Source organism: Harmonia axyridis, chromosome 7, assembly GCF_914767665.1.
Source record: "Harmonia axyridis chromosome 7, icHarAxyr1.1, whole genome shotgun sequence".
Taxonomy (NCBI): domain Eukaryota; kingdom Metazoa; phylum Arthropoda; class Insecta; order Coleoptera; family Coccinellidae; genus Harmonia; species Harmonia axyridis.
In genome coordinates this window covers 5,380,032-5,403,679 of record NC_059507.1, presented here as the reverse complement: position 1 = coordinate 5,403,679, position 23,648 = coordinate 5,380,032, and the positions used below count along the sequence as shown (strand labels likewise).

The 23,648-nt window shown below is 36.4% G+C and overlaps 1 protein-coding gene across 1 annotated transcript in view; it reads left to right on the top strand.

The window, feature by feature from the left end:
• LOC123684014 (connectin) overlaps nt 1–23,648 on the top strand; it is a 250,583-nt gene that overhangs the window by 4,424 nt on the left and 222,511 nt on the right. Inside the window, exon 2 of the mRNA XM_045623094.1 lies at nt 14,310–14,360. The gene's annotated coding sequence lies outside the window, so the exon portion shown is untranslated. The remainder of the gene's footprint in view (nt 1–14,309; nt 14,361–23,648) is intronic.

The window sequence follows — 23,648 nt, the reverse complement described above, 5'->3', positions numbered from 1 at the left end:
ACAATGAACTTCTGACTTAGCTCCCCCTATCGAAAGCAGCCTAAACAAATTTAACATGAGTTTATTTTGTCCTCATACAACAAGATATTATCTCTCAGACGAGATTTAATTTGCTCAAAAATGTTGAGCCAAATTGAAGTTACAGGCATTTCAATCAGTCAGATTTCTCCCTTTCACCTACCCTTATTTGATGTCGTAAATTCAAAAGTGACAATTCGAAAAGATAGAGAATTTTCCAAGGATTACAGTGATGATATTTTTTCTTCAACTTCATATGATACATTTTCGAGTAAAATTCATTTTTCTACTCGACGATAGCTATTACGCCCCCTAGCGGTAGAGGTATGAACTTCAAAACAATTTCCAGTGTACACTTTAGTGTTAAAAAAAGAGTGGATCCTGAGATATAGCCGCTTACCTCGCTTATTTGCCCACCCTGTACAATGGAAACTGTCGTCCCTCATAGACGAAATGGACCTCGTTCCCTGCACAACGTTTTGCAGATAAATTCCTCGAAGCAAACGTACCGTGCAAGATATGTTTGTTTCATTCTTTCTCTAATGGTCTGTAAACTGCGACTAGAACCAGTTCCGGGAATTCTGTACGTATCCAAATATGTCAAAAGTCGCTAGGTTAATCTTTCTAATGGAATATTTTCAACTAAGCAAGGTACCTTGGATAGAAACGCTCCTCTGAGAGATTCAATTTATACAAACGTTGATGTGATTTTTGAAGCGATGTGCGCATTCGAGTCATTTCGACCATATATTTGATGAGATTTCCGTTCGCATTATATTTAGATGTCACGTTAGATACACAGACGAAACTAGTTTGGGAGCATAATTCGACTTTTCCATTCATCACAATAAAAAAAGCATAGCAAAGTTTTAATTTTCGTATCATAATATAAGGTGTGTGAATAAGTCTTTCCCGTTTTTTTTCAAATTTTGAGCCTTTATTGTGAAAAAATGGTTACAAATGAATTATTGAAAGTATTGGCGAATCTTGACCAACTACTCGATAACTGAGAATTTACCCGAATTGTGACATAATACACGGATATGGATATGGATCACCGAATTGCGACACTGAACCTGAATTGGACTATTCACACTGGATTGAGAAAAGACCGAAAATGGAATGATACTCTGCATCTACTTACCTACACATTAAGGCTAATGTAAAATTTTTTAATATTTGTGATTTCACTCACAGAAAACCATTTTACTTGGTTTTCTCTATTTTTTGAATATTCATTAGTCCCTCATATGTATGTTTATGTATATGTAAACTTTGATGATGAATATATTATTATTATTATTATTATTATTGGCCATCGCTAGCTACAACTTTTCCCCATCTTTCTGGCAACATACGAATCCCGTTGCGAAAAAATTCGACCGGTTTGGCCTCTATCCAGTCATCCACCCATTTTTTGGCTTCCTCGTAGGAATGGAAGTGCTGGTCAGCCAGGCCATGCGTCATCGATCTGAAGAGATGGTAATCAGACGGAGCAATGTCTGGACTATACGGCGGGTGGGGTAGGACTTCCCATTTGAGCGTTTCTAAGTATGTTTTCACCGGCTGTGCAACATGTGGGCGAGCATTGTCATGTTGCAAAATAACTTTGTCGTGCCTGTCGGAGTATTGTGGTCGTTTTTCTCGCAGTGCGCGGCTCAAACGCATCAATTGTCGTCGATAGACCTCGCCTGTGATCCCTTCATTCGTTTTCAGAAGCTCATAGTAAACCACACCTAGCTGGTCCCACCATATACAGAGCATGAGCTTGGCGCCATGAATATTTGGCTTGGCCGTCGATGATGATGCATGGCCGGGTAGTCCCCATGATTTTCTTCGCTTCGGATTATCGTAACGGATCCACTTTTCATCGCCAGTCACGATACGATGCAGAAAACCCTTTCTTTTATGTCGCTGAAGCAGCTGTTCGCAAGTGAAAAAACGCCGTTCGACGTCTCTCAGCTTCAGTTCGTACGGCACCCAATTTCCTTGCTTTTGGATCATCCCCATGGCTTTCAAACGCTTGGAAATGGTTGTTCGGTCAACTCCCAATGCTTCAGCAAGTTCTTCTTGCGTTTGACACGAATCTTTATCAAGCAAAGTCGCCAATTCTTGATCTTCAAAGATTTGCGGCCGCCCGGAACGCTCCTTGTCTTCCACGTCGAAATCGCCACTTTTGAAGCGTCGAAACCATCCGCGAACACTTGAATCATCGACACAACCTTCTCCATAAGCTTCCTGAAGCAACCGATGCGCCTCGGCAGCAGATTTCTTCAAATTGAACCAATAAAGTGAAACTTCCCGCAAATGACGTCGACTCGGCTCAAATTTCGACATTTTCACGATTTCAAAAATTCATGATGCGAAAAAATTTCAACTAATGTGTTAGTGTGGAATTGTTGACAGATGAATAAGCTTTGATTATGACATATGTAACCATTAAATACTCGCACAGTATTGGTGGCGCCATCTTTTACAAAAAACGGGAAAGACTTATTCACACACCTGATATTAATATGCTATGCCGACGACGCAGTAATCATATCAGAAGACGAAGATAACCTGCAAAGGCTTCTGTATAAGTTTCAACAAACAGCAAAAGCGCTGAACATGGAAATATCCCTGAAAAAAACAAAATCACTAACTGTAGCTAGAGAACCACGGAGATGTAAACTCGCTATTTACGACCAGAGTGTAGAGCAAGTGATGTCATTTAAATATCTAGGGGCGAATATTACAATCAACAGGAATCTGAAAGAGGAAGTCAAAGCCCAAACAACAAAGGCATAATTGATATCAGGCTACCTAAGAGATATGAGATCGATTATGACTTATGCAATAGAAACCAGAGCCAAGAACACAGTAACTAAGTGACTATTAAGGACAACCGAAATGCGAACACAAAGATCAATAACAGGACACAGGACATACGCTATTTGACAGGAAGAGAAGCGAGGAAATAAGAGAAATGTGTGAGATTCAGGACGTGGTAAGATGGTCAAGAAACCGAAGAAGAGAATGGAGAGACCATGTAGATATAATGCCAAATGACAAAAGAGCAAAAGAAAAAAGGCCCAATACTCCAAGACCACCTGGACGACCACCTATAAGATGGTATGAAAGCTGGTCTTCATCATCCCAACTCCGCCTGGAAAACCATTGATGCAAACACAGGACCTTGGTCCTAACGTAAGGGAAGGAAGAGAAGAAGAAGAAGTTTCATAATATGTAATACGGTAATCAGGACACAACCAAATAAATGCGATAGTTTTTTCGAAAATTGGGGGAGGTAATTCATATAAACAAAAGCTTTCAAGTCACGTTTTCAAAAATGAGAATTTTCTTCTAATTTGAAATTTTTCAAGGAGAGAGTTTTTGAACGACTGCTTCACCAATGGTGGGCAAGTTCAAAATTAAATCTTAAAACAAAAAAGAAAAGAACCAGAGGGGAGTAATAAACGTTAGTTTCCATTATATCGATTTGAAGTTAGCGACTCATTCTAAAAAAGAATCTGAAACTGAATGGATAGCTTGGAAACCACCATGAAATTTATAAACTGGACAAGTATTCACCAAGTGGTCAAAGGTTTCTTTCTACACCACACTCACATAGTGGGCTATCAATAAAATGCCATCTGCAGAGCATACTATTGCAACGACCATGACCAGTCCTAAGTCGATTCAGAATACATCAAATTTTCATAGGAAGATTGAAACCTAAAACTTTTTCTGCAGGATCAACGATAAAACTTTTGTTGAAGACGTTACAAGAACTCCATTTCGAACCAATTTTCCTTATCACTTTCATTAGATTGAAGGAAGGTATTAATCCATAAAGGTTTGCGTGACTTTATTCTAGCATAAATAATATAAAATTGGCTAACACCTGCACTTGGTAATAAATGAAGAAGATACAAAAAGAAAAAGAATTACGATTCCCAAGTGTGTAATATCATACTATATTAATTATCTATCTGGTTAATGTATCAACAGAAATGCCATCAAGATAACCATTGTCAAACAGAAGATTTCAAGCTATTTCATAGGAATCATAATCGAAAGTAAACCAAGGGGAATGCATGTCATCAAGGGAGAGTAGCGATATTCTTTATTCTAGCAGTTCTAGTATCTGGGAGGTAAGATACAATTGGAAATAAGTTCGGGTAGAAATGAAATTTTTCCCAAGATTTCTTGGCTAAGACCTATCTACGAATATGAGGAAGAAGTTTAGGTGATGGCACCGGTAATCAATGTAAAGGTGAATATCTAATAGTTCCATTGATAATTCTCATATAAATGTTAAGTTGTGCACTATTGAATCAAACAAAACAACAGTATTCATCAGCAGAAAAAACCAAGGCCAAAGCTGACATACCAAGAGTGCTGGTATGAGCACCCCAAGAAGAACCTGCTAATTTTCAAAGTATATTATTTCTCATTGATAATATAGCTTCGAATCGAAGTATTCCTATTATGAATTCCTCGAAACATATCCAAAGCATTCTTGGAATCTCATTCTCGAAGTTCTGACTTCACAGAATTATATCGAAATGTGATTTGATATTTCATCCTATTGTTCTTACGAAATTAATTCCACATACTCCAGAACATAGTTAATTATTTACATCTGCGAGAATATTCATCCCAACGTTTCTCAGTATCATGTGACCTGGTTCTAGGCAATGAACATTGCTTTCATATATGTCTACCGAACCGAAATTACTTTTTTTATGATAACGACGTCGAGAACCATTTGCAAGCCACCGGAGAGCTATGCCAGAGCTGGCGAAGACATTGCACTGGGTCTTTCAGTTGCGAGTATAGGGTCTTCATGAAATTATTCAATGAATCTCTTCCACTAATGGGAAAAAGATTATATACAACGAAAGATGCATATTCATCTGTATTGTTATTAGTTTTTAGCACTCGTTGGAAAGCTCGATCATTGCGTCATAAGTTTGTTATTTTTGGATTTTCAGCAGAGAATTGTCAGAACTGATAAGGTTCAAGTATAGATCGGCCTAAAAATTTGTGATTTTCAGCGTGGGTTCAGATATCGAATGCGTAATATGGCTGTAAGAAATGTTGTTTTTCTGTTATGTTGTAGAATAACAGTCTCGAGCTCTGTGCAAAATTTCTTGCCTATCGCTAAATCAGAATCATAAAAAATTCAAGGAAAGTACCAATCAAAAATTGATGGTGTTGGAATATTAAGTGTTATTATGAAATAACAATATAATGTCAAGTTCTCTACTGAAAATAAGTTGATATATATACAGGGTGTTTCCTAAACATGCGGCAAAAATTCAGGGGGTTGTACCTTGGACTATTCTAAGAATATTTTGTCCTTTGATGATTTTTGAAAAACCTATTTGTTTCGAAGATATAGGGGAAACAAAATTTCAGATAATAACATTTTATTATGAAAAATTACATGAAAATTCAACTCAACCTACAAAAACTGTTGAAAATGACCACCTCTAGCCAGCATACAAGCATCCAATCTTCTCCTCATTGACTGCCGAACCCTTTCAAAAACAAATAATAATAATAATACATCACAAAACGAATTCAAATGAAAACCGTGTTTAATCTGTATTCTTTTACCATCTGCACTTATCAATTTTTAGTCAAAAAACTGGCCGTTTTTAGTAATTGGAATGTTGTTAAACAAATTTAAAAATAAATTGTACCTACTTAGTAAACACAGTGCGGTACGCATTTTTATTTAAACTATTATTAATTTTAAAAATATGAAAAATGTTGTTCGCCCTGTATCTTCGAAACAAAGAGGTTTTTCAAAAATCATCCGAGGACAAAACATGCTTAAAATAGTCCAAGGAACAACCCCCTGAATTTTTGCCGCATGTTTAGGAAACACCCTGTATATATTCTTTTGAGAAAGAGCAATACAAAATATTAATTTCAAACAATCAAGCATATGTGTCGATGAATCTCAGTATTAGCAGAGGAAATGTAACGGGGCATCATACATTTCAACGTATGATACAAGAGAACAGATAAAAACCTCAGCAAAAACTCCGTCTCCCCGTATCGGTGTAGTGACTGGTTTGTGTAAACGTTTACAGAATAAGCTGACATAATTTATATTGAAGGACTTCCTCTTCAACCAAAACAAAATTTTCTTCATCCTCTCTTATCGGTTGACGACTCTATAATTTCCAATTGGATCCTAAAACAAAAAAAAAAAAGAAGCAGAAAGGAATACTAAATATTCATTATATCGATTTGAAGTTAACTACCCATTCTAAAAAAAAATCTGAAACTGAATGGATAGCTTGGAAACCATCATGAAATTTATAAATCGGACAATCATTCACCAAGTGATCAATGGTCTCTTCTACACCACACTCACATAGTGGGCTATCAATAGAATGCCATTTGATCACATCATCAGAACAATAAAATATTCAAGAAGAATATTGAAAAAAATACCACTACTAAATACTAAAAATTTTTCTGATTCCCAATCTATTGGTTCGAGTTTTTGCAAATGTAAATAGCATAATATTGAAAAACAAAAACCTAATAGTCCAGTAACAATAGCTGAGTTGAAATTTTGTGTGTGCTTATTCTAGACCCAGGTGCTGGTTTGTCTGGATAAGGTAGTGACGATCTCCTCGGTACGGTTGAAAATTGCAATATATAATTTGAACAATGACACTAAGAGAGATGATTCTTTCTGGAATGTGACAAAATAGGGAAAATACGAGATGACCGAACCAGGAATGTTTGAGTTCCCCTTCATTCTTGTGCATATCGCACCCTTGGTGAACACAAAACTCATGAATGGATATAAGAGGAATCCAAGTGCGCAATTGGTGCACGACTTCACTAGCAAATATTATTAAGTTGGAATTAAATTTGAAAGACAGTCTGGATGTTTTTAAATCACCGAAACCACATGATTTTGTTTGAAAAAAAGCTGTAGATGTTGAAGAAAGTAATTATGAATGAAAATGGGGATAATATACTCTATTCATGCGTGCGTATTATTCCTAAAACGTATAGATTGTATCGTACGAACAAATAATATTGATAGCATTTACCTAACATTCAAGTTGATTTCCCTCATGGTTTTATTATCGTGGATGGGATATATAATATTCCATCAAATAGTAATATTTCATTCATTTTCAAGCAACGTAATAGTTAATCCTCTTAGAGAACATTTAAATAGGGATTAGAGCCTTCAGTTTCATAATTTTTTGAGTTTATACATTCCAAAATGTATTCTAGGTGAGTTCTAACCATAAAATATGTTTTGTTGGTAAGATGAATCAGAAAACTCGTTTTATCTAATCATATCCTATTTTCAATTCATCTCTGTACTCTGTATGAAACTGGATAGGAATAGGATTCAAGAAATCATGGCAAAAATGAAATTGGTTATCTCTCAAATTACTTATGTTGGAATAATATTTCTTCAGTCTAGCCAGGAGGATATATATCTGAAATTGGAAAGCGGTCGGAAAATCTCTTATTACGTCAAAAAGATGCATTCGTTTATATAAGATCGTTATTTTTATATACTCGTATTTTCCTTCAGTATCGAATTATTCTGGGAAAACATTCGTAGTTGCATTTTCAAAATACGCTGGATGTTGTTTCGGAGAAAGGATTTGTAACGTTTTTGATAAAGTAAGATAACGATGGAATTATTATACTTATTGGGAATCGTGCTATCGAAGAGGTGGAGGTTATATTGTTCAATTAAATTTTCTTTTCCAAAAGGCCAATTTCATATCTTATATGGTAATATCCTCGGTACCTTGGTTGACAATACCTTCCTCAGATTAATGAAAGTCTGACGGTTTTCAATGTAAACTATCCTTCGTATACAGGGTGTTAACAAATTGGAGGTATAAATGAAAATGGGAGTTTTCTTGGATAATTTCAAGGAAAAAAAAATCCTATAAATATGGACCCGCAAACGCTTTGTTTTCGAAAAACAGAGTGTTTTTTGTAGTCCTATTTTTTGTGATGATTATAACAGTTTATCGAATCTGGTTTGTACTTCTGGCTGAACGAATATGTATTATACTTAGAGTAATAAACATAGAGAGAGGGAGTGTAAGCAATTTTCACCTCTTTTTGTCCCAAACATGGTTAGATTACGTTGTCGGATTGTGATATATTTTCAAATACACAATTTTACTATATCGTTATGAATGTAATGGGTGTTTTTTTAGAGCTATAGAACTTTAAATTGCAATAAAACAACGATGGATTATTCGATTGACATGAATTTTGTTTTTCCGCAAGATAATCTTGTGGCATTACATTTTAAATATGATTTCTAGCATATGACCGTCACGGCTGGCTCGAATGTAGTCCAATCTGGACGTCCAATTTTCGATGACTTTTTCCAGCATTTGTAGCCGTATATCGGCAATAACACGGCGAATGTTGTCTTCCAAATGGTCAAGGGTTTGTGGCTTATCCGCATAGATCAATGACTTTATATAGCCCCACAGAAAGTAGTCTAGCGGTGTTAAATCACAAGATGTTGGAGGACAATTCACAGATCCAAAACGTGAAATTAGGCGGTCACCAAACGTGTCTTTCAATAAATCGATTGTGGCACGAACTGTGTGACATGTTGCGCCGTCTTGTTGGAACCACAGCTCCTGGACGTCATGATTGTTCAATTCAGGAATGAAAAAGTTAGTAATCATGGCTCTATACCGATCACCATTGACTGTAACGTTCTGGCCATCATCGTTTTTGAAGAAGTACGGACCAATGATTCCACCAGCCCATAAAGCGCACCAAACAGTCAGTTTTTCTGGATGTAACGGTGTTTTGACATACATTTGAGGATTAGGTTCACTCCAAATGCGGCACTTTTGTTCGTTGACGTAGCCATTCAACCAGAAGTGCGCTTCATCGCTTAACAAAATAAAATGGACGTAGTGCGCGATACGTATTCCGCACAGAACCTCTATTTTCGAAATAAAATTGCACTATTTGCAAGCGTTGTTCAGGCGTGAGTCTATTCATGATGAATAGCCAAACCAAACTGAGAATAAATCACTTGACAGCTGTTAAATCGGTCGCCATCTTGCACAGTAATGCCAACTTAAAGTTATATACCTCGAAAAAAAACACCCGTTATATCACATTGAAGGAAATATATTTATTTCAGTGATTCCCGATTAAATATGCAAACATTTGGAATCCGATATTCTTCCTAATTGCCGAATTTATAATAAGCAGAATATTTATTATTTTCTGTATCTTCCAGCTGAAATCCAAGGTTTGGCAACTTTTGCTCTCCTAGAGTCATCGGTTGTTTCACGTCGTTGGTGCGCTTGAAGTATGTTTTCTGAATTTCTGATATATTTAGGTATTTATCTCAATATATTTTGAGTTGGTATGGAACGTTGATTCACTATGGGACATAAGAAGTGCGTTCTTTGTGGAGAAACTCGCGAATTGAGTGAAATATCGTATCACTGATATGTTTTCATTTCCGCGCGCTTTTTGTCAAATTTGATAGTTCATGTTGGGGACCAAATTTGCCTACTGAAAATGACATATGCTCCCTCTATCTATGTTCATTACTCTGAGATATTATATAATAAGTATTTATAGTCTTAGGTATGTAATTTTCGATTGAACATCTGCTGGTATCGAACTCCTTCTGATATACTGGTCTGAACCAGCCTTATATAACTAAGCTCCCGACTGCCCTGAGGTATAAATAATTAACCGAATTACATAGCCTTGTACCGTGCCAAGTCTTGTCTTTGAAACGGGAGTTCCCATTGTGTGGAGTTTCAACTTTCGTTTTCGAGTTGTTCAGAACTTTGGGTGTTAGTAAGGCTTGAAAGTACACAATGGGTCATAGTGCTTTGCGTGAAAGTATCGGCTATAAGGAGGACTGAGAGTTGGAGATTAACAAAATTAATTAGGGAACATTTAATCCCTTCGAGATCAATATTGAGTTCAACAATTCACTGCTTTCTTCACGAACTCAATGACTCACTTAAAAACAGGATAATGGGGGTCGTTAAAATGAGCGTCTCAGAAGAGTGGGGGTACAGAAATTTTGGAAGAGCACAATGGGGCAGATGTTTCACGGTTTACAACTATTTGGAGCGCTCGTTCCCCGAACAGATCACTATAGAAACTGACTATATTTGTTTTTTCTAATTCTCTGGCAAACCGTTCATTCTGCGATAACTTGCAAAATAAAATCGAATATTCCTGTCGAATTTCAGAATGATTGTATCATCAGAATCAGGGATTCACGGCATGACTTGATATTTAAGCTACTTGGCTTGAGCCTGACTTGAAATCAACTACTGTTTTTCAATGCCAAGGCAAGTATTTATTTATTAACTACTTACTTAACATTTGAAAACAGATCATCTACTTATATACTACAGAACATCATAATGGTTCATAAACTTGCATTGAAGAATTTCAAGGAAATCTACTGGCTCCTAAAGCAACCCATGATCTATGATGTGAGTGCCAATCTGTTAAGTTAACATATGCCAGTAACATATCATTACCATTAACTAATATCATCAGCTGTGGCTTCCAAAAAGCTGTTTTTCCTGAAAAAATGAAGATGGCAAAAATCATATCTATATTGAAGAAGGGTGACCCAGAACAAGCAAACAACTATCGAGCGATATCTATACTAACTACATTTTGGGGAATTCTGTAGATGGCCATGGCAGACCAGTTGTCATCATTCATGAATGCAGACAACTACCTTATAGGAACTCGATTTGAGTTTCGTCAAAATAGATCCACAATCGATGCTGTGAAGTGTCTGGTAGACTACAGACAACTGATAGCTTTGAACAACACCTGCTTACCTCGACACAATTTAGTGATTTGTCAAAGACATTTACCATCATGACCCACAAGATCTTTTTGGACAAGATACAGCATTATAGCGTGAGAGGAATCTCCCTTTCTTTGTTTGAATCCTATCTTTCAAACCGCAAACAAATGGTTTATTGTGGTGAACATGTAAATGAAGTGTCTCTTGTGACGCAGGGAGTACCTCAGGGATCCACACTTGGCCCACTGTTATTCATTGTTTTTATTAATAATCTACCATCCAGTCTAGAATGAAGATAAATCGAAAACTATCATATTCTCTTCTCACAGAACCTTGCAGTATGATGATACAGTCTTTCTGTGAATTACAATGGAAAAATCGCTGTATTGGACTGAAATCCAATTATATTCGCCATAAGACGCATAAAGAAAACAGTTGGTTACGAAGCATCAATACAAGTGCATTATGCACTGTTCCATTTTGGGAGGACATACTCTATAATAATTTACCTGAAGAATGGTGCAGATTGGAAACCGGAGGGCTTGAACAGAGTTTGATAACTTTTCTGGTTCAGCATCCACCATACAGTTTGGAAGAGTTCTATAGAGAATTGGGATGATTTTGTTTCAGATTTTCTTATGGATGTATCAATAACTTTTTCTTTTATGACTTAGCTGTTATACTGTCTAATGCAGTTCTATTGTATTCTACTTATAAATTAATAGTATATTCTAAAATAAGTTGCAGAATGGGCTTCTACTCCAACACTAATTTTCGAACGCATAAGTGTTGGAATTGCCTTCTGCAACGAGTATAAGACGATATTTTCTCTATTTTAGTCAAGTTTTATGAAATATTGTCAAAATTCAATGAAAAATTCAGATTATATATCCTAGTGACTTTTGTATTGAATCTTGGCAGTGACTGTTACGAAAATTGACAGATTACTGAATTTGGATATGAATCGAACGTTTCGAATTCCGAAATAATTAACAATTACGCATTAAATTCGTGAATTATGTCTGACGAAATCGATTTAACATCACCAGAATTAGGAGAAATTGCGAATATTGTTGCAAATCATTTCACTATATCCAAATTATATTATATTGACAATTATTGAAATTTGATAGGATTGGAAGTCAGTATAGACAACCACAAAACGAAAAATATAACTGAAAACGATGCTGTAATGAGTTCATTACAGCACTGTTTTCAGAACTGTAATGAACTCATTACGATACTGAAATAGAGAAACGTTATTTATAAGTATGTCAGTGCTGTCGGTTATGCCGTATATCAGAAGGATTCAGTAGGAAATTCGGCATGAAAAATTTGTCAATTTCTCAATAAATTATTCCGAGAGGTGGAATACAATTTCTTAAACTAATATTTGCCCTCATTCCTCATGGAATTCACCATTCTTCATAGCGAAGAAACCAAATTTCCTACGTTTCATCCTTAATTGATGAAAATGGTTATGCAAAAGATTCCCAACAATACCGTCGTCTGTTCCTCCCGATTCATTGTAATTCCACCTATTATTCCATTCAATATTTATGGCCTGAAATAGAGTTGTTATTGTACCTCGATGTAATGTAATTTTATGGGCCTGACCTACTTGTTCTCGTGATAAACTAATGAAATTTTAAAATGTGCCGATAATCACGATAATGAGGCTAAATTGCGGGATAAACGGAGTAAATTGTTGGGGGATATTTCATTCCTGGAACGTTTTCTGGAAATACTATGAATTGTGGTTATTTATGGCTATAATTGAACGATACAGCTGGAAGAAATGGAATTTCTGTAATTTAGTCTACACGTTACGAATTCATGAATGACGAATGAATTAATGCCAGAAATGAGCAGATTTCAATCAAATGCTGAGAACGTTGAATTTTGCAAATACACTGCTCCACAAAAAATAAGGTTCAAAAAAAAGTTTTTTGTGACCGTTCCAAAAGTTGCCTATTCTCGTCTACCAAATGTTCGTTTATGAGACATTAAATGTTTATGTACTTCCTTATATCTGAATGGTTTTTTGCTCCTCGTCTGATAACTTTTTCATGTTCTTGTCGTTTGCGTTTCTAAGAATTTTGGATCCGTTGTTGTTTTACGTTCTCACAATCAACTTTGATTCAAAATCTGAAAATTTGTAATGCAATAATGCGTAGACGTAAACTTAGTGCGGATAATGCCACAATCGATGCTGTGAAGTATCTGGTAGACTACAAAACTGAGCTTTGAACAACACCTGCTTACCTCGACACAATTTATTGATTTGTCGAAGATCTTTTTGGACAAGATACAAGAAGTGTGGTGTGAGAGAGGTTCCCCTCTTCTTGTTTGAATCCTATCTTTCATACCGCAAACAAATAGTTTATTATGGTGGGAAAGCTTCAGGGATCCATACTTGGCCCACTCATATTCTCTTCTCATAGAAACTAATACTATGATGATACAATCTTTCTGGTAATTACAATAGATTAATTGTCTAACATGGGGGCTATTGGTAGTCAGAGAGATGTTGCAAATTTCTTTCAAGTTAGTGAAAGCGTAGTTTCCAGATTCTTCCATCGATATCGAGAAACTGGTCTTTGAGTACTTGTCGAATCATGCAACAGCGTCTTTTGAATGCTTCTGGTGTTTTGGTTTCGATTGAAACAGTTCGTAGGCATTGATCTACAATCTCGAAGACTTCTAAGGCGTATTCGATTAACTCAAACTCATATGTGACTGCGATTGGAAAGGCCAATGAGCTCGTGAATTGGAACGATCAATGAAGGTCTGTATTGTTCACAGATGAGTCGAGATATAGACAGTTTTCGGATAGTCGGCTTGCTCGGGTATGGCCCCATCCTTTGGTGCCCATAAAACGTAGATAGGTTCAAGAAGTTCATCCGTTCAGAGGTGGAACAATTAATGTTTGGGAAGGCATTTGTTTCAACGGACGTACAGCATTGTTGGTGCTTGATGATATCATGAATGCCCAGAATTACATAGATCATATCATTGATAATATCTATCATTTATTTCATACTGCCATTGGGACAAGTTTCTAGATTCTCACCAAACACCTCCTCATTAGCTTCAAGAACTCAGACAGCTTCTACTGCAACTCTGGAGAGAAATTGATCATGCCTACTTCAACAGTCTCTGATCGAGGGTATGCAAAGGCGTTTTTAGGGTGTGGTTAATGTTAGAGGAGGCCATACTCTTCACTAAACTTGGCACAAACATATAAGAGTGGATGTAGGGTGCACGACAATATGCGAAAGCCGATAAATTTCGATTTATTCAAACTTCAATATTTTTCAAAATTTAGGGAATCAGTGTTCAATTCACTACATCTCAGTTTTAAGTTTGTCTCCCTATCAATTGAACTATTTCATATGATTGACATGTGAAAAGTAAATAGCTTTATTATCTTCATTCCTAGTTTTGACTGAATTTTTTTTTGCAGTGATATTTCGTTTGGATATCATCCCCACTAGAAAGGTGAAGTGAACAAAGGGTAAGTCACAGTTAATATCAATTATTTAGTAAACACTATTCTTAAATGGAAATACAAATTCATATAAACCTTGAATATGAGTATGAAGATTCAAATCAATAATAGCAAAAAAGGCAGAAATGACATATAAACGCTAATATTCATTCATAACAAATTTTCTCAGCAATTTTTCAAACAAATTCACTCAACTATCACACATTTCTAGGGGCACAGGTAGTATATTGTACTCAAGCAAGCCCTCATTCAATATAGAATGCTGCATTTGGGTGGTGTTACCTCAAATTTCTGTAATATATTTGTGTATTTAGAATATTTTTCCATTTTTTGTTGGAATTGGATAACTGTTTAAACTCTATTGTGTTTCTTAGTTACTTATACCATCACGTTTTGCTGCTTAGGAGACAAAAATGGGTGAATTCAGACAAATAAATACTGGTAACATATTTTGCTTGAGTTGATTTTTCTTGAAAATAAAAGGTTGAAATTATTAGTTGGAGATGAATGCTACTCAATCATATTCCATAATAAATACTTGATTCTCATTTGATGTAGAACTCTCCATTATTGTTACGGTCATATCCTTTATGAAGGAAACTTTAACTTCAATGGGATTAATATAAATTAAGTTTATATCAATAATTTCAGAGATAGTTTAGGCATTATGATTGGGTTCTCTGGTGGGAAACTTGCTGGTAGCAAATAAACACAAGGATTATTCGTTACTGTAATCTGAATTATTTGTTTATGCAACTGATTCGAATGAAAATCCTTTGTTGTCGAACTGAAAGGGATTTGTAATGCAATGAACAATTGTAGAACTGAACGTTGGAGTTCGAATTATGTTTGGTTATTCAATCAATTGATTAGGACTATTTCGAATCATACAACATTTATTTTCATTATTATCTGTGCTGCCTATATTTGAATGTGGAAACTCGTTCTATCCATCGGATAACTGAAGACTTAAAAATAAAATAGGTCAACTTCTGTTTTGAGGGGGACCAATTCCATCATGAATTTATTTTTTGCGAATTGAAAATTCAATAAAAAATCGTACGTTCCTTAAAAAAAAGAGAATCTAAGGTCATTTACACTCTTTTGGAACACCCTGTGTATTTCTAAACTATTTTACAAGCTTTGCTTAGGTCATACATTTCTGATTGGATACTTATATATTGAAGAATATTATATATGTTATTTAGTGATGAATAAATTTGAATTTGAGAATAGTTCACCTAGTTGGTCTACGAGTAATGTTTCATATCAATCAAGATATATATTTTTTTCAATTCTCATTCTAACTATAAATGAAACAAACAACTTTCGGCATATGCCAAAACCATACAAAATAGTATATTGTGTACCAAGTGGGGAAAGTCCAACTTTTCTCGGGAGTGTGGAAGTTTGTGGCACGAGCCTGAAAGGCGAGTGTCGCAAACACACGAGCGAGAAAAGGACTTTCTCCACATGTTGCACACTATACTTTTCCTACAACTGCAGAAATTCCAGTAATTCAAGTAATGGACTTGATTCAAATCAAAATGGCCTTCGTGACAGTATGTGCTAATTTATTGCGTTTCCATAGAAACGACTCAAAAACCCAATTTAATTGGTCTACCAAGCGAGTTGTGGGCCGTGAGAAATAATATTTTCCACAGTATGAGCAATACCTAGTTTTGAAATTGAGTGAGCTATGAAGAAAATACATTTCCAAAATAAAGGGTGTTTTTTTAGAGAGCTATAGAACTTTAGATTGCAATAAAACAACGATGGATTATTCGAATGACATGAATTTTATTTATCCTCAAGATAATCTTGTGGCATTACATTTTAAATATGATTTTTGGCATATGACCGCCACGGCTGGCTCGGATGTAGTCCAAACTGGACGTCCAATTTTCGATGACTTTTTCCAACATTTGTGGCCGTATATCGGCAATAACACGGCGAATGTTGTCTTCCAAATGGTCAAGGGTTTGTGGCTTATCCGCATAGACCAATGACTTTACATAGCCCCATAGAAAGTAGTCTAGCGGTGTTAAATCACAAGATCTTGGAGGCCAATTCACAGGTCCAAAACGTGAAATTAGGCAGCGACCAAATGTGTCTTTCGATAAATCGATTGTGGCACGAGCTGTGTGACATGTTGCGCCGTCTTGTTGGAATCACAGCTCCTGAAAATCATGGTTGTTCAATTCAGGAATGAAAAAGTTAGTAATCATGGCTCTATACCGATCACCATTGACTGTAACGTTCTGTCCATCATCGTTTTTGAAGAAGTACGGACCAATGATTCCACCAGCCCATAAAGCGCACCAAACAGTCAGTTTTTCTGGATGTAACGGTGATTCGATATACACTTGAGGATTAGCTTCACTCCAAATGCGGCAGTTTTGTTAATTGACGTAGCCATTCAACCAGAAGTGCGCTTCATCGCTAAGCAAAATAAAATGGACGTAGTGCGCGATACGTATTCTGCACAGAACCATTATTCTCGAAATAAAATTGCACTATTTGCAAGCGTTGTTCAGGCGTGAGTCTATTCATGAATTGCCAAACCAAACTGAGAATAAATCACTTGACAGCTGTTAAATCGGTTGCCATCTTGAACAGTAAAGCCAACTTAAAGTTATACACCTCGAAAAAAAACACCCGTCACAACGTTAAAATAACGTCTCATAAAAAAAAAATTAGCCAACATAACACAACAAAAATAGGGAAAACACGTAAAGAAACCTTTATGTTGATCGAGTATAAATAAACTTGGATAAAATGCTTAAACATAACATTTTTGATCACTGGTATTCGCTCATATTTATTAAGGATACAACCCTTGGTTGAAAGCAGACTTGGCTCTGAAACTATGAACATTTCATCGACGCTTGGTGGGCTTATTACCCTCTTTACCCCACCCCCTGGATCCGAATGGGTTATCAGCAATCATTGCCAGAATAGTTATTTATAATACAAGTGCAGAAGGCATTGATATTCTTCCACGAGTTCAAAATTCAAAAACGAGCCACGAAGTGGCGAGTTTTGGAATGAACGAGTGGTAGAATGAGCCTTCTGTACGAGTATTATGCATTATTTTCTCTAATTCATTGCATTTTCATTGAAATTAATGAAATATTTCCATAAATATAGTTTAGTGATTTTTCCATTGAAAAATGTTTGTTGGCAGAACTGATTTCTTTAAGGCAAATTGATGAATTGACAGATGAAGCCGTGGCGGAAAGTTCGGAGTACCAACATAGAATAATAAAATATAACCATGAAAACTGTGCGTTTCTGATATATTCTCGCACGATCTTGTTCTACAAGATGTGGAAGAATGAACGGAATAACCACAGAATTAGAAAAAGTAATTACACCATCATTCGATATTAATCACAATACAACATTGTGTGAATTACGTTCACTCAATACATTCGTAATCCCTCCTCCTCCCAATCGAATATATATCCTGCTCAATACATATACATACCCGATGTCCCCCCCTCCTTCGCGCTCCAATGAACACTTTCTTGCGTTGAAATCAAGCGTGTTGAACGCACAGAGTTGACAGACACAAACACCCTTTTAACGAAGCCAAAGGAAGAGCAGCCAGCAGAAGGCATATAAATTACATCAGATATGGGTTATTTGGGTAAATAGGGAGATGCCGCTGATTTAGGCTTTGTCCTGGAGGCAGGTCATGCGTTCGGTGTGGGGCTAAGTGTGCTGGTAGTGGCGGTTTCAACCCCTCCTGCGTTTTGAGCGTGTGAATTTTTTATTGGATACGTTGGCGTTGGATACTATTTATTATTACTCATGAATAAATCAATGGGCTCGAATGGAGAGTTGTCTTTGAAGGATGTTCACACGTTCTTCCTCTTCTTTTTGATCTTCTAACGGGTGTTTTTTTTCGAGGTATATAACTTTCAGTTGGCATTACTGTTCAAGATGGAGACCGATTTAACAGCTGTCAAGTGATTTATTCTCAGTTTGGTTTGGCAATTCAGCATGAATAGACTCACGCCTGAACAACGCTTGCAAATAGTGCAATTTCATTTCGTAAATAATGGTTCTGTACGTCCATTTTATTTTGTTTAGCGATGAAGCACACTTCTGGTTGAATGGCTACGTCAACAAACAAAACTGCCGCATTTGGAGTAAAGCTAATCCTCAAGTGTATGCCGAAACACCGTTACATCCAGAAAAACTGACTGTTTGGTGCTCTTTATGGGCTGGCGGAATCATTGGTCCGTACTTCTTCAAAAACGATGATGGCCAGAACGTTACAGTCAATGGTGATCGGTATAGAGCCATGATTACTAACTTTTTCATTCCTGAATTGAACAACCATGATGTCCAAGAGCTGTGGTTCCAACAAGACGGCGCAACATGTCACACAGCTCGTGCCACAATCGATTTATTGAAAGATACGTTTGGTGACCGCCTAATTTCACGTTTTGGACCTGTGAATTGATCTCCAAGATTTTGTGATTTAACCCCGCTAGACTACTTTATGTGGGGCTATGTAAAGTCATTGGTCTATGCGGATAAGCCACAAACCCTTGACCATTTGGAAGACAACATTCGCCGTGTTATTGCCGGTATACGGCCACAAATGTTGGAAAAAGTCATCGAAAATTGGACGTCCAGATTGGACTACATCCGAGCCAGCCGTGGCGTTCATATGCCAGAAATCATATTCAAAATGTAATGCCACAAAATTATCTTGCGGATAAATAAAATTCATGTCAATCGAATAATCCATCGTTGTTTTATTGCAATTTAAAGTTCTATAGCTCTAAAAAAGCACCCTTTATTAGTCCTTGTGGTCTGTTGTTCAGGGCCAGCGAGAGCAATTTTGGCGCCTGCAGCAAAGAATTTTTTGGCACCCCCTCTGAAAAAGTATAAATATTGATCACATTTTTACAGATAAAATATATAACTCACCAACTTTTGAACACTATCAGTAACCTGAGTTGTTCAACAAGTGTTGTAGAGCATTTACTATCATTTGCAAAACCTTAGATTGAAACGTCTGGAGGATTTTCGTATTTGATGGCTTGCTGCATCCCCATCTATTCCGTATGTCCAAATTGGTCTGAGGATGCTTTCATAAATCAAGACTCTGTTTTCTGTGGTTAAGGTGGATTTTCTATTCAACAGCCAGTTGAAGTACAAGCCTTGAAGAAGATCCACGTCCAGGACGTCCAGAAACAGCAACAACACCAGATATCGTAGAAAAATACAGTATATCGTTTTGGAAAATCGTCCAGTGACTGAAAGAGATTCAGTAGAAGACATAGGCATCTAATTGCCAGGTTAAGCAATATTTTGACTGAAGTTCCTAACAGTTGTGTGCAAAATGAGTACACGACACTTGATTTTTCCCATTGTAAAAAAAATACTGTGACACGTCGATACCAAATGGCTTGTAAACGTAAAGAATGCATTGGCAGATTGAAGAGTGTACCAACACAATAAAAAACTTGTTTAGTAGCAACCCCTCTTATAGAACAGCAAAACTGAGTTAAAAACCCTAGTACAAATACCTTACAGTGTCTTAAAATCAAACTGTTTTTTTTAAAGTTCAATAAATCAGATTTGAACATTTCTTTAGGTAACGCAAAAACCGCTCATCTATTTTCAGACTTATCGAATTACAACTAACTTCTTTAAATGGTGCTGGCGGGACCTCAGAAATCCAAGACGAGGACGCAGCGAAGATTCACAAAATCTTTCGATTCATAACCGCCGAGAAATTCATCTGACAAGGGAGATAAGTGTTCTTTTGAACCGGATTTGCATAATGTAGTCTGAAATTTTGCGGTTTCTGTTTCGCCTGTAGAATGCAGAATGAAGTCGGATGATATGGATATGCCAAATACCTATTCACTTTGAGGAAGAACTAACTAAGGATGACATAGTTCTGTGGCTAATGTAGATGGCGCGTTATTCATTCGGAATCTTCTCCGAAATATGATAAAATGAAAGGACCCCGCACGTTTAGTATGGGAAATGGCTTTCCGTGAATTTGGCTGAATTTTTGATATGTTGTAGTTCTTGATGAACTGATCAGAAGTGTCCCTAGCCACAAAGCTCAAAAATGGACAGTTTTCGAGATATGGAGCTTTGAAAATGGATTTTTCGCAATTTTCGGGGTTTTTGCTCATCAATCGGGGAGCCCTCATTTCTGGTTTTGATGGAATTTGGATGTTCGGCGGCCAGAACCCGACTGAGAAATGATCTTCCTTGGTTATATTAGGCACCGCTATCGATAATTTTTTATACACTGCTCCACATTGGCTATGAAATGAAATACAAAATCCAAGATCTTCCATACATCTTTTCATGCCACAAGATGACGCCAGAATAATTCACATGACCGAGAAACGACATATTGTGAGATTTTTTTAAGAGAGACCATAATAACTGAATCGTCATATATCTGATGTCCAATAATATCAAATATGTTCGCCAAAATGTTCATAACCGGGCATCGCGAGCTGTAATGGGGGAAAATGGGACAATCGTAATCATATATCCTCAGGGATAACAATTGTGATCACTATTGATGTCATTTACATATGATATGTGATTTGTTTCGATGTGACGATTCAGTTATTATGGTCTCTCTTAAAAAATCTCACAATATGTCGTTTCTCGGTCATGTGAATTATTCTGGCGTCATCTTGTGGCATGAAAAGATGTATGGAAGATCTTGGATTTTGTATCTCATTTCATAGCCAATGTGGAGCAGTGTATAAAAAATTATCGATGGCGGTGCCTGATATGACCAAGGAAGATCATTTCTCAGTCGGGTTCTGGCCGCCAAATTCCATCAAAACCAGAAATGAGAGCTCCCCGATTGATGAGCAAAAACCCCGAACATTGCGAAAAATCCATTTTCAAAGCTCCATATCTCGAAAACTGTCCATTTTTGAGCTTTGTGGCTATGGACACTTCTAATCAGTTTACCAAGAACTACAACATCAAAAATTCAGCCAAATTCACGGAAAGCCATTTCCCATACTAAACGTGCGGGGTCCTTTGAAACGGATGGATGATATTTTTTGAATGAAAATCAGGATTTCTCGAGGACAAAAAAACCGCATCATAATGAGGGGTAATTTCATCAGACAGTTTGAGTGAATGGAGCATGTTGCGTTTGTTACTGGAAAACAACAGAGTGGTGAAATGTTGGTATCACGTAATCTATCCATTAGAATTAATTGAAATTCATTGATATAGTTGGTTATCCTAAAAATGCATTTATATAGCTTTTACACCGGAAAATAATCAAGTTTTCCAGGTACCTATATACATACATCACGAATAACAGTACATGCCTTCACAGCAAATGCAAAACATTTCGGGGAATCAGGGTTTGTAGTATGTCCTAAGCCCTAAGACGTTTGAGAGATAAAACTTTCAATCGGCATAACTTTTGAACGCCTTCATGGATTTTCATGGAACTCTCAGGTAATGATCGAGTGAGGATAGAGTCCAATATTCACTTCTAGTAACTTGTCGATAACGCAGGTCCGGACTGAGAAAATAATATTTTTCATGTTACATGTTACGATAAATTTTGAAAAAGCGTATTACCCTCAAAAACAACATAAAAAACCTTATCAATTATATATATTTTATGTACAGGGTGGGCAAATAAGCGAGGTGAGCGGCTATATCTCAGGATCCACTCATCGTAGAGACTTGCGGTAAAAATTTTTACCACTAAAGTTTACAAGAAAACACACTGGAAATAGTTATGAAGTTCATACCTCTACCGCTAGGGGGCGTAATAGCTATCGTCGAGTAGAAAAATGAATTTTACTCGAAAATGTTTCATACCAATTTGAAGAACAAATATCATCACTGTAATCCTTGGAAAATTCTTTATGTTTTTGAATTATCATTTTGGATTTTACGACTTCTTATAAGGGTGGGAGAAAGGGAGAAATCTGACTGATTGAAATGTCTGTAACTTCGGTTTGGCTCAACATTTTTGAGTAAATTATATATCGTTTGAGGAACAACATCTTGTTGATTGAGAAAGAAATATACTCATGATAAATTTGTTTTTGATGTTTTCGATAGGGGGCGCTAAGTCAGAAGTTCATTGTTTTGTTCATTTTACTCCGAAATTTCGAATGTAATGATAGGATTTTCTCAACAGAAACAGAAGTTCCATCGAATTTGCATGAAAACACCTGAAGATCGCAAAGTGATAGTTTCAGGCATTCTGAAGTTAAGGCCGAAAGAAGATATTCTTCAACAGATGCACTGAAAACCCAAATTGTGTCTTTAGGTTCTGTAAGAAACAAAAATCCCATCAAATTTGTATAAAAAAAGCATAAGGTCGCAAAGCGTTAGCTTCAGGAATTATGGAGTTATGGCCGAAAGAAGACAGAATTTGGTTTTTCAGTGCATCAGTTGAAGAATATCTTCTTTCGGCCATAACTTCAGAACGCCTGAAACTATCGCTTTGTGACCTTATGGTTTTTTCATACAAATTTGATGAGATTTCTGTTTTTGTCAGAACCTAAAAACACAATTTGAGTTTTCGCAGTGCATCAGTTGAAGAATATTTTCTTTCGGTCATAACTATAGAACGCCTGAATCTATCACTTTGTGACCTTCAGGTTTTTTCATGCAAATTTAATGGGACTTCTGTTGCTGTTAAAAAAATCCTTTCATTATATTTGAAATTTCGGAGTAAAATGAACAAAACAATGAACTTCTGACTTAGCGCCCCCTATCGAAAGCAGCAAAAACAAATTTATCATGAGTATATTTTGTCCTCAATCAACAAGATATTATCTTTCAGACGAGATCTAATTTGTTCAAAAATTTTAAGCCAAACTGAAATTACAGGCACTTCAATCAGTCAGATTTCTCCCTTTCTCCTACCCTTAGTTGATGTCGTAAAATCGAAAGTACCAATTCAAAAAGATAGAGAATTTTCCAAAGATTACAGTGATGATATTTTTTCTAAAACGTCAAATGAAACATTTTCGAGTGAAATTCATTTTTCTACTCGACGATAGCTATTACGCCCCCTAGCGGTAAAGGTATGAACTTTAAAACAATTTCCAGTGTGTTCTCTTGTACACTTTAGTAGTAAAAATTTTTACCGCAATTCTCTACGATGAGTGGATCCTGATATATAGCCGCTCACCTCGCTTATTTGCCCACCCTGTACAATCGAAACATCTGATACGATATCCAATAAACTAGTGTTCTGTTTCAATGGCGAAGTGGGGATAGACGCGCTGCGACTGATAATCGATGTTC